The sequence below is a fragment of the Zosterops lateralis genome, assembly GCF_965231275.1.
Source record: "Zosterops lateralis genome assembly, chromosome: 2".
Taxonomy (NCBI): Eukaryota; Metazoa; Chordata; class Aves; order Passeriformes; family Zosteropidae; genus Zosterops; species Zosterops lateralis.
In genome coordinates, this window is record NC_139763.1 from 61760733 (window position 1) to 61773023 (window position 12291).

At 39.3% G+C, this 12291-nt stretch overlaps 1 protein-coding gene across 1 annotated transcript in view; it reads right to left on the reverse strand.

The window, feature by feature from the left end:
- The window catches only part of ENOX1 (ecto-NOX disulfide-thiol exchanger 1), a 370196-nt gene extending 361354 nt beyond the window's left edge, over positions 1-8842 (reverse strand). Inside the window, exon 1 of the mRNA XM_083854594.1 lies at positions 8430-8842. The gene's annotated coding sequence lies outside the window, so the exon portion shown is untranslated. The remainder of the gene's footprint in view (positions 1-8429) is intronic.
- Between the last annotated feature and the right edge of the window lie 3449 nt (positions 8843-12291).

Consider the following 12291-nt stretch of genomic DNA (forward strand, 5'->3'; position numbering starts at 1 on the left):
CAGCCACAGGTAGGGTGGCTTTTCAGCAATACACAGCAGTGTTATGTAATGTGATGATCAGAAATGGAAAATAAAGACTAATATATTCAGCTGCATTGGCAACTGAAATTTCCATAGGTGGACTAAAATTACCTGGCATTCTGCCAGGACACTGGGGTAACATTATTACTCCTACAATACTCCTATTTATGACTAATATGGAAAAAAAAGTAGCAACAGAATTTTTTAATTGAACCAGTAAGAACCTAACTACAGTAGGTTGCAGTCCAATTAAAATTGACAACCCAGTGAAGCGGATACACATAGCACAGAGATAAATATAGAAAATCCAAGTTGTTCTCTTTGTCTTCTCCTCTTGGTGTGTAGGGTTGTTTTTTTTTCCTGCTGGATGTTTCATTTCATTTTCAGAATCTTTTGATGCCAGGAAACTATCATTGACTGGAAACACTTACTAGCTTTTTGCAGCCAGTTTTCATAACTTAAAATAAAGATGGAAAAATATATCCTTTTAAATGTTTCAGCATTGCATTACTTTCCTTTTCTACAGCACACAGTATTAAAATTACATTGGCTGTGCAGCAGGAGATTAGAAAGAGCAACAGCTTTTAACCTTTAATAGTAAATGATGCTGAAGTCACTAAATCTGTCTTTGAAGCACACAGAGTGCTTGCACTATCAATTGAAAACTTGGAGCTAACCTTCAATCAAGCAGTCTGATCCTCCACCAAAAATGCTGCAGAGGCTAACTCCTGAAAGGTGAAATGACTTCCTTTTCTCTTTCTTTTTTTCTTTTGGGAAAAATAAGTACTTGAAATGGCATAAAATATATTGCACTATTTACTCCTGGTTCTGTATTCTTTGCTCACATGAGTATGTTTTTCTCAGATACATGGGACCATGCAAGCAGTCACCGAGGTCAGTGGGACTCCTGGGGAATTACTATTCCCTATCTGGCAGAGGTGTTGCAAGGCACACTTCATTAGTGTTCTGAAGCACTCTTGAGAGCCCCAGATAACAGCTGCTATATGTTGTAATAAAACACAACTATTCATTATTACAGAAGAGCTAAACTATGTTTGTAATTGACCATTGCTTGATTCTTTTCTGAAGTTATTGGGTTTGGAGATATGCCTCAAAATAAATCGGTTATTTAATAGAATGAAGAAAGCAAAGCAGCAACGGGGTGTGTTTTAAGAGCAAAACAGAAGAAAGCTCCCCTGGGCTGTATCCTATTGACCTCTAGTTCCATTATTGTTTCTAAAATGTTTTTCCATTTAAGGCATTGCCACCAAGTCCTTTCCAGGAAGCTCTGGGAAAGGATATAAAGTGAGGTCTCTACTAAGCTTGTAAGTAACATCTCTGAAAATGGAGGGTTGATTTATGTTTTACTGACAGCCAGGTTTAAGTGGGGAAAACCCTTAAACCTGGCGGTGAATCTTCTATAATATAATAAATGGTGCCATCTACTGGCTTTCTTTTGCTTATGATCAGTGTCACAGTTTGATTGTGCAGTATAGCTACTGCAAGTAGCATTAAAACACCAAAGAAATCAAGCCAACATGACTGTAGCTAGCATACTTCTTGGATCTTGGAATGATTTACAGGAGTTTCCATAAAGCAAACAAGTCTAAAATGAAATAAGAGTAGTAGGAGAAAGAAAAATTGCAAGATGCAAGCAAGGGAGAAAAGGCAGGATTCCAGCAGACATGTGAAACTGGATTAAGGGTTGATACTGAAGACGGATACAGCTAAGCTGAACCAGATGCAGCCATCCCAGAGGACAAATCAAGGATGAGGCTCCTCAGAGAGAAGAAGAGAGCTTCTCCAATCTCTCCCAATTAATTTTCTGTTAGAAAAAGAACAGCCAATCATGACGGGTTTTTTCCCTTCCACCCACTCCAGTTCCTACTATTAAACAAAGTAGAAAATGTAAACATCCCTGACAGAAGAAGTATACAGATAGACAAAGATGTTACAGGCCAATTTCCTTCTCACAGTTCAATATTTTTCCTGATTGACACCAGCAGCAAGATTTGACTCTCTGGCTTGTGCCTTAGACAACCACATGAACTGTGACATGTTCTACTGTTAGGTACACTAAGCAGTTTTGGCATCTCCTCTGGGGTCAAACTGGACTCACTGTAGAAAGGAACTGCCAGTTATTTTTATTGTTGCTTTTACTGTATCTGGATATTTTGCTTGAAAAAGCAAAATTGGCTGTAGAGCTTTTTTAGTCTGATTTCCTAAGAAAAAGAGACTAGTGCAAAGTCACAGTATCTGGCAAAGGGGAAACAGTTGCAAAAATGTGCAATTATGTCAAGCGCTTTGCAAAAAAGCAGAGTGGCTGTTAGTGTCCAATTGAAAGAAATAGCATGAACAAAAGTTTTTCTTAGATATAACATAACCCCAACAGATGCAAATCCACATGAAGGTGCTCTCCTTCAGTTTGACTTGTCATAAAATATGTTTGTCATGATAGTTTTCACCTGGTAAGAGACAGATAAGCAGGAAAGGATGGGAATGCAGATTATCAGGGCTTTTATTGCTACAAATGGAAGACACATCAGAGCAAATTCTTGGGCTTCAGCTTTATCTCCTGCCAATGAAGATTGTGTTTACCTGTGCCTCATGGAGTAATTTTAGATTTTAAAAATAAAAGAAGTTGGAAACCATCTCTTGACACAGATGTAGATTTCACAGAGTATTCTGAGTTGGAAGGGACCCACATGGACCAGCTCAAGTCCAACTCTTAAATGAATGGCCCATATGGGGATCAAACCCACAACTTTGGCACTTTAACAACATACTCTAACCAGCTGAAAATCATAAGAGCAGACACTCAGACAACTCTCACTGCAGAATCCCATCTTTACTCCTGGACCCCAAGGTAGGATTTTGATATAGTCCTCAGGAGTAGGAGTTTCAGCAACAGACACATACAGGAATTTCAGGCAATGCAACTCCATTTTGGAGTTGTGCTGGAAAGGACTGGGAACACTGGAGCTGTGCAATCTTTTCAGACAGCTCTTAAGATGAGAGGTGTCTGAAATGTAAAATCACAAAACACAGGTTAAGAACCCTATTGCCACATGTGTAATCATAACTTATAAAAGGGGGTAACAGGGGACCACAAAGAAGCTTATGACAATAAAAATGGCATACATCTTGTGATTAGCAGGCAAATCTGCTTCTAGAAGACTCTGTTTTCATGTCAATGTGTGCAAGTATTTTCTCAGTTTAGTTTACCCAGTAGTTGGTGGCCCCATATAATAAATCCAAAGTTCTAAGGATTTGGTACTGTGCTAGATACAGGATATGGCTTTCATTAGTCTTCCTTTCCATTTTTTGTCAATGTCAGATTACTGTAAGATTTTATCCTAATGAAGAGGATATTCAGCACATGGATTCCTTCCACCTCACAGGGTAGTTTCTGTCCCAGCACAGATGTGCAAGGGTATAAGCTCTCTTCTTGCCACCAACTCCAACCCGCTGTCTTAAATGTCCCCCAGCTAGTCTGTGGTGACTTCTTAAGAGAAAAGGCCTAGCTCCTATAAGAAAGGTGCTGGTAATACTTCCATTCTCTAGCTCCTGAATTTCTTTGGACAACATGTAACATTGAAGAAATTGGCCGCTTGCTGCTGTGCATAAAGGCCACAGCTTCCGGCCCAATTCCTGGCTCTGAGAACAGGCTGGGAACAAACCCGAGCCGAGGCAGCAGATGGGGACATTGCTAATTGGTCTGTTTTGATGCTGGGCCATCAGCTGACAGTCACTTCACACTTCTCTCAGCAGGACTTGCCATGTCAAAGAGCTACAGATGTGGAAACGATTACAAAGGAAGTGGAAACAGCAATCACTTCAGTGCAGACAATCCCTTTTCCTCCACTGTGCTGACCAAATTTGCTGCAACTTGGACTTGGCAGACACCTTGCAGACCAAAAGATGTAATTTGTAATTCTTACAGTGTCAAGTGGCAATGATTTTACATGAGTGTTGTCATTTCTAATGCATTTTTGCAGGTTTCTTAAAAAGCCTGGTGATAGTTATAAATGAAAGAAAGCAGAATGTGCAAAATAATATGCTTGGTGAAAACCACAGTGGCTCATAAACATGGGATTAGAGCTTAGTAAAGGCTGTGTGTGCAAGAGGAGTTTCACTGCAAAAGCAAGATTCCCAACCAGGAGTAGGAATAAAAGACTGCAGTTGAAACTAGAAGAGAATTCAGGAGCATGCTGGAAAGTGACAAAGTTTGAGAGCTGTTTTATCAAACTGTTCCAGTTTAAAAAATGGCACCAGATTATAGTCTTTATATTATGTAAGACTTCAACTTTCACATTTTCTTCTTCTCCAGGGACTACTGACTACAAATCTTAGTAATTTTGGAGTAACTATTGTGGCTTTGTCTTCTGTAATGTCTCTGCCATATTTTGCAGGCTCTGAGACAGTAAATGACCATGATTGTACTGCTTTATTGGAGGTACAATATCAGAGATTCTGTCTGCATTTCACTTTTGAGCAAAGTTGCTAAGTTCTCTGTGTTTTTAAAGAATTTTTCTGTTTTTCATTAAAATGAAAGAAAATTACTCATTAAAGATCAGACATTTAATATGCAGCAAAACAAGCAAAATGTTTATTGAATGGAGTATAAAGGTGCCTAAAGAGGAATTTCACTGTCCATGTGGATATGCTTAATTCTCCCACATGGAAAAAAATCACCCTCTAGAAGGCCAAGTTCTATTCTTTCATTTTTGATGGAGTTATATATTTCTAAATATAGGAGATTGTCATGGGAAATGCTGGCAGAGCCATCTGTAGAGTACCTCAATAGAAAAAGTAATTTGAAATTCAAAAGCAACTGTTTGCCTTGACTTTTCTGAATATCAGTAAAGTCCCAAACACAGGAAGAAAAGATTTGCTGTGGCATCACCAACGCCACCAAAAAACTCTAGTGAAGGACACCACTGCAGGGCAATTCTGCTTTCCTGGAGGAATTAATTTTACAAAGACATTTCCTTGAGGAGGGGGTGACTCCTTCGCTGCAGGTGATCTCCTGCCTTGCTGCCCATTCCACTACGCCAAGTCTCTTTTCCTGTAGCTGATCTCCTTGGGGCTGATCAGCTGCCACATCAAGCGCAGGCTGTGGAGGGAGACCAGTTCCTTGGAATCCCAGCACTAAAGAACTACGCTGCTGTATCTGCTGCTGTATCCGTTCCCAGCTGGAGTTTACTAGGCACATCTGCAGAAGTAAGAGGTTTAATGGCTGTGAAACAGACCATTCGCTTTCATGACCGCTAAATCCCCACTGAAGGAGCGCTCCCACTTGGCCATCGATTCAAAGTCAGGTTAAACAAACTGGTCCCCAAGTATGCCCCAAAGACAATTGCCGTAAAGGAATGAGGAAGAAATAAAGTGGACACGTATTTCACACTGGTAATTTGGTCTCAATAGCCAAAGTTTCCCTTTTGTTATCCCTCACAAGTATGCCTCATTTTCCATTCAGGAGAGAAAAGAAACTCAACCAATATATTCCCAATCAAACTATTAATTAGAATTCTCGGGTTTTCTATTGCACATATTTAAACTTCTATTTTTAGTATACTAGCACATGTATTAGCAGATCTTCTCTTTCTCATTTATACTTGACCTTCTATACATCATTAATTAAAAAGGTTAGCATAACAATATGTCAGCTCTTCTTGTGTTCCATTGCTTCTAAAAACAATGTTGCATTGCTGTTTCTCTGGTCAGCTGTTCTTTTATGCTTTTATGACAGCTTTTTTGTTGCTTGTTTCCCAATGGACATTATTTTCCACATGCAAGTATTAAAAGCAAAAAAATTATACTAAATGCTATCAGAAAATTAAAGCATTTGGGAAGGACACTAAAGGAAGTTTAACACTCCCTTTGCATGAGAAAATTAGAAAATTTCAAAGGTCTAAGCAAGCATGGTTAGGAATGTCTCTGGTGCCAATAACATAAAAAGCAGTCAAAATCCCTTCTACCTTCATCTAGTAATAAAATGTAACATGAAGACAAAAACAAAATAAAATAAGCAAGCAAATATTTACGAGAGAAGCAGAGAATTCAAAGCCATTCAAATGGAAAGAAAGCCATCTGTAGCTGCTTGGGCAATAAGAAGACAAAGTGAGTTAGATTAAGTTTTCAAAGTTACAGATAAACACCCTACAGGCGTAACTGCCAACGTGTGGTTCCTTTTTCCACTCCAGACTCCAGCTTACTGAAGTGAGAGGGTTTAGACTACACAAAAGCTGCAGTGATCCAGCAACTGATCTATTAGATCCTACTTTTCAACAGAAAACTATAAAAGCTTTGAAATTCTTAATTACTACATTTCTTAAAATAGAATAAGCATCTTCTGTAGCTTCTTTTTAGATACTGAAGGAAAGAAGTCAAATCCACCAAAAGACTGTGATTGCTATTAAGAACTGAAGTAGTGTTATTGTAATGATTTACTTTTGTAATGAGTTACTTGTGATTTCACACTTTGATCCCCTTTTGAGTAGTGAGGTGTTTCTTTGTTGTTTTGTGAGTGCTAATTGCTGCAGTGCTGTGTTAAATCATTGTTATGCTGGTTTTCTTGAGCAGCAGAATGAATAATTGAATAATTAAAAAGGAGAAGTTCATTAAAATGGCTATGGCTATAGAAACAACATTTTCCAGCAATTCAGGGTGGGGTTGTGTACAGTTATACAAACAACCTGTTGAAAAATGGTTTTTTTTCTGATCTAGAAAATAAAATTATTTCTGCACACAGCTTCCCTCAGAAGCAGACTAGGGAATTACATCAACTGCACTGGGATGACTGTCCTCTCCACATGCTTCTGTGAGAAACCTTACTCTGGTAGGATTCCAAGTGCAGCCATAGAACTCTGCTGTTGTTATGGGTAGCTCAAATTCTCAAATGAATGTAAAACCAAATCTCAAGGGTATTGGAGGTTTTGGAACTGCTATACACCACTGCGGAATAACAGAATACCTTACAGAGCCTGCAGCATAACATTGAATATTAATAAGAAAACTTTCACTTGGGACTTTCAAGACATTTCTTTTCCAGTGCAGAAGACAGCAAAACGTGGGGTCCCCACAGTGCTGAATACACTTGAGCCATTAGATCACAGGGTGAAGGAGTAGCTGCAGTGTTGAGCTGCAATGGGATCTAGGTGCTACCTCTCCAGCTGCTATACTTACTGCCTTAAAGAATTTAAGCAGCTACTGCACCCTGTGAGGAAACATTGGAGGTGCCATGGAGAAATGGTAATGCTCATGGTAAACTGAGCATCAAACAAATAGCTTAGTTCAAAGAGACAGTTAAAAAAAAAAAAAAAAAGAGTAACCTTGTAAGATTCTTCTGACAATCATGGAGGTAACAACAGGATCAGTCCTTCAGATCTTTTGCACAAGTCATATGAGTTAGCAGACCCTGACAATAACATGGACAATAACACTGTTCTCCAGTAATTGGAGTAAGACGAGCTTATCTGCTGACCATTGAGGATTTTTCAGACTTAGGAACCTCATGTTCCACTACAGGCTCTATAATATAACATGGACACAGGCCTATGTACTACTGGTTTCCCTTCCCCAATTTCTATCACTTCTACTCATTGCAGCCTGTGTCTGTCTCCCAGTCAAGTTCCTCTGCTATACTTGTCAAAGTTTATTCCTTTGTTTTCCACTGCTGCTCAAAGTTTTTCTGGTCATTAGGTACTAATTTTAGAAGCCCAGGTGGCAAAGAAGACTTTGGAAATTTTCACCGTTGCAAGTATCTCACAACTGGTGAGACAGTTCACTTGACTGGAATGTTAAAGACCTTTAGACAAAATTTTTTTAAGGGCAAGAAGTGAAGTAGTGAATGATGCAGTGGTAGTACAAAGACACTGCTAGCCTGTCTGTATATCCTGATAATTCAGAAACTAATTGTGAATGTGCTGAAACAGAGAAGACAAAAAGAGAATATAGCCGAGTGGGAAGGAGGGAAACTCTTTATAGACCATGAAACCATAGCTGAATTATTTCTTATGACTTGTCTGCAGTGAGAGGCAGACTGCGGGGGAGCAATTGTCTTGCCATGGGAGAATTCAATTTCAGAAATGTAGCATGGAGGTCACACAACTTATTAGAGTTTCTAAAATTATTCCTTGCTATCCTTTAACACAGAAAGTATTATTGCTCTCAGTGCAGGGTAACTCAATTATGCTCTCACTACGATGGATAGAGCTACATTAATTCCTGGCCTGGAGTCAGTCAGGGATAACTGGAGAAAATAGATGGGATTTATGTCATGTAATTTTAATCATCTACCATGAGTTTAGAACTATTTGCCCTGGACTCTTTCTTCAGGCAACAGAGACAACATGCTAGAAGGCAATATGCCACCCATCTTAGAGCCCTAGGAAGTCTCATCTTACCTCATGTTAGCTATCCAAGAGGTAGATTTCTTCCTATCCAGATCCCCTCCATAGTCAATGCAAAGAGCAAGGTACCACCACAATGCGAGTTACGAAATTCTAAATAGGTGTCCAAGACAGGCAAGGTGATTCCCCTGAACATTAGCTGATGCTGGAAAAATGGCTATTTTTCCATAGTTGATGAGAATTGTGAGTCTGGAGAAAAGCAGATAGAAAAAAAGCAAAAGAAAAATGAGAGATCTATGGAAGAAACTGAAAAGATGCTGAAAAGGAGAGTATGCCACCATGAAAGTGAAAACCTTCAGCCAAAAGCCTACTCTGGTTCACTGCAAATGGAAATGGCTGTTAAAGGCAGCCTCCCACTGCTCCCCAGTGTAACATTCAGGAAAACATGACAACATTGAATTGTTACATTATAGAACATAATATATAAATGAGAAGCTTGCAGCCCAGGAAATCAATAGGGAAAACCAGAAAAATGAAAAGGAAAATATGGCACCAGCAATAAGACAATAAAGAGCCTTTACTCATAGTGATCCTGTGGCTCTGGTGGCTTAAGAATTTAGGTGTTGGACACCTTTAGACATCAGAATATAGTTATTTACATCTGAGCTAGTGACCCTTCACTCCCTTTACAGTCAACTGAGAGAAATGGGACTTTTTAGGGAGCAATCCCTGTCATCCTAAAGCAACTATATAAAGGTGTTCAGATGAAGCATACCCTACAAGTGTTTCTTTCCTTTCAGGACCATAAAGAAAGAACCATCAGTTGTAACTGGGAAAAGACTTGAGATACCCAAGCTCTCCTCTGCAAATCTACGTTCTTGCTTTCCCAACTGCACCAGTTAATCCCAAATAATTGCACTAGCAATTAAACAAGTCTTAGCAACAATATGAACTCATAATTTGAGAGATGGTAATAATTTTAATAGAGATGCACAAAAGGTAGATAATGTATTAGTACTGCACCTGAGGCAGGGCATTCCAATCCTTTAGTAAATATGACAGATATGACAAAGCCTGAAGGTAAAATTTTAATCACGAGCCTCAGATAGCTTTTATCCAAGAGGATTGAGAAGACCACTGGTCTATTAGTGTAAATTTTATAGGAATGTTATAAAGTCAGGATTGAACAGATTAAAATTCTGTGCCAATACTCAAAAAGAGAAAAATTCTAAAAGTCAGTCATTACATGATTGTTACCCTGAAATTGTCCTCCTTCTCCCAAAAAGTCCCCTGCCAAAGGTGTCATTTTCTCCACAGCATGCAGCCATAAAAGAAACCTTTAAATATCTGTAAACAACAGACTGTCTGTGCTGTTTCTGGGCTTATATCACACAAAATAGGTAACTGAGTCTTTTAAATTAAGGGTAGGATTTCTTTGAAGTGTCTGGGAAGAGCAAGATTCTGCCATAAGGCATGCAAGAGCTGAATCAGCTGCAGGATGCCTTTCTCTTGTCAAGTATATTGGGAGCCTCAAGCACTGACATTCATACCTTATGTTTCAGCTTTCCAGAACACTGACCTTGAGACAGAACTGCAGCTTCAGGCCAAACGATTCAGTCCAGGCAGAGTTATTTAAGAAGCCTGAAAGCACAGGTTTACATAATACATTGTAAATCCGTAACTATCAACTGTCACCAGTTTTAGTCAGCTGTGTGTCTGATCTGGTAATTCTGAAATATATTCTTCATTAAAGAGTGGGAAGACAAGGATCTTACACAGAATAATTCTTACTAAGAAGACAATGACCAAAGAGAAATTTGTAGCAGACAAAATCAAACATTTTTAATTATTTTATAAGAAAAAAATTGCGTGCCTTCCGTTTGCAATGGACTTTGCATTCTAACTGATATTAAAACAGAAGGTCTGAGAAAAATTGCCAAATTAATCCTCTTTAAAAAGCAGATCAAGAATTAAGAATGAATGCATCGAATCCCCCAGTTGTTGTAAAAGCTGAAATACGCAGCCTCTCCTTTTCATCCTGCGCTTTCAGGAAAAAAATAGCATTTAGGATTTTACACCCTGTTGTGTAGAACTGTTAACGCTTCCCACGGTAAGGATTGACCTTCAAAAGCGAAGGATGAAAGGCGCCTTTACCATGTAAGGAGACGTTTCACCACTGGAGGGAACTATTGGACTTCAGTGCCAGTGCGAGAAAGCAGCAGCTGCGTTTCAAACGCCAGTGCTTGATCCACCCCAAAAAAAGTCTGCCCAATCTTGCTGAAATCACTGAAAGTGATAGATTGAGTTAATTAATACAACGTGCTGATGACAGAAAAAAACATCAAAGCTTTTACGTGACGGTCAATAAGTATTGAATCTATGGTATATGAGATTTATTAAAATGAGATATTAAGAAGCTTGCTACTCTTGGAAAGATTTGGAGACTATTTTACTGAGTTCTGTACAAATACTGAACTAGATTAAATTAAAAAGCTACTGAAAAAGGTAGAAAGAACTCGTGTGATTTCCTAACAGGAGAAATCCCTGTTCAACACAGAGAATTGTCCTTTGCTCGTTATTGTAGCAACCATTTTCAACAAGAATTATATTTAGTGACGGTAAAGCTGTCTCTTCTGTTTGCTTTCACAGAATCATAGAATGGTTTGGCTTAGAAGGGATTTTTAAAGGCCATCTAGTCCAACACCCTTGGAATGAGCAGGGACGTCTTCAACTAGATCAGGTTGCTCTAAGCCCAGTCCAACTTGACCTTGAAAGTTTTCAGGGATGGGGCATCCACCATCTCTATGGGCAACCTGTGCAAGTGCCTCACCACACTTTTAAGGCTGTTCCTCAAAAGGTCACTGCTTCCATATGACTCAGAGTTACATGCTACAGCTGCATTTCAACAAAGGATCTAATAATTACTTTGGTATATTAATGCATTTCAGAAAATCAACTAAGAGTTCTGAAATTAGTTTTTTTTTCCCCACTCTCAGCATCAGGATGTACCGTCAGTGCATGATGTGGTCATGATTCCTCTTCTCTGAAGCATTGGGTAAGAACTATGATAGAATACTGTGCATTACTTACTGTCACAATCATGCACACAGCTCTGCAAATGACTCTCCTGAGGAACAAAGCAAACTGTTAGAGAGGCAAAGCAGCAAGCACTGGTGTTTATCCCCAACCTTCCTTCCCTCCTCTGTTGTTCTGTTGATTATCTGATGCAGCCTTGATGAGAGCAGTGACTTTAGCAGGTATGTCTGCATTATCTGACACATTTCCTCTGCTTCCAGCACCTGAGGTTGTTGAGTCACATGAAAGGGTTTCCTGTGGAGCATCGGCTTACAGCATGGGGAAATACCTCCCTTTATCATACAGCAGTACATTTGCTGCATGTTGTGAGTCATTCAACAGCTGTATATTTTCCCTGTCAAGTGTGGAATTCCCCCAGTATTCTCCTACTCATTGACACTGTATTGTTGGAATAAATCCAGTTTCCTGTGCTTTAAAGTTTTCCTGGGTGATGGGTAGGACTCGTTGGTTGGTAAGTTTTCCCACACTTAGTTATTTACATGCCCACTGGTCATTGCTGTTTTGCTGTTAGGAGTGGGCAGTCACTCCTCTTGTCATTCTCTGAAGAGCACTGAAGCCAGAAATTCTTCCCTTAGCCCCAAACCCATCCTCAGAAATGACTGACACGGGTTTGGCAGCACAGTTCTCCCAACAGGAGCTGGGAGAGCTTCATGTAATAAGAATACAAAGTTCATTTACTAAGCTATTTCCCAAAAATAATAAACCATTCTCCTATTGTCTGTGCTTGCTTGCTAAGGCGGGGAAAAGTGCCCTGAAATCAAATTGCTACTGTTCAATGTTGTGCCAAGAAATATATGCCTCAGCAGGTTGCCAGGATTTG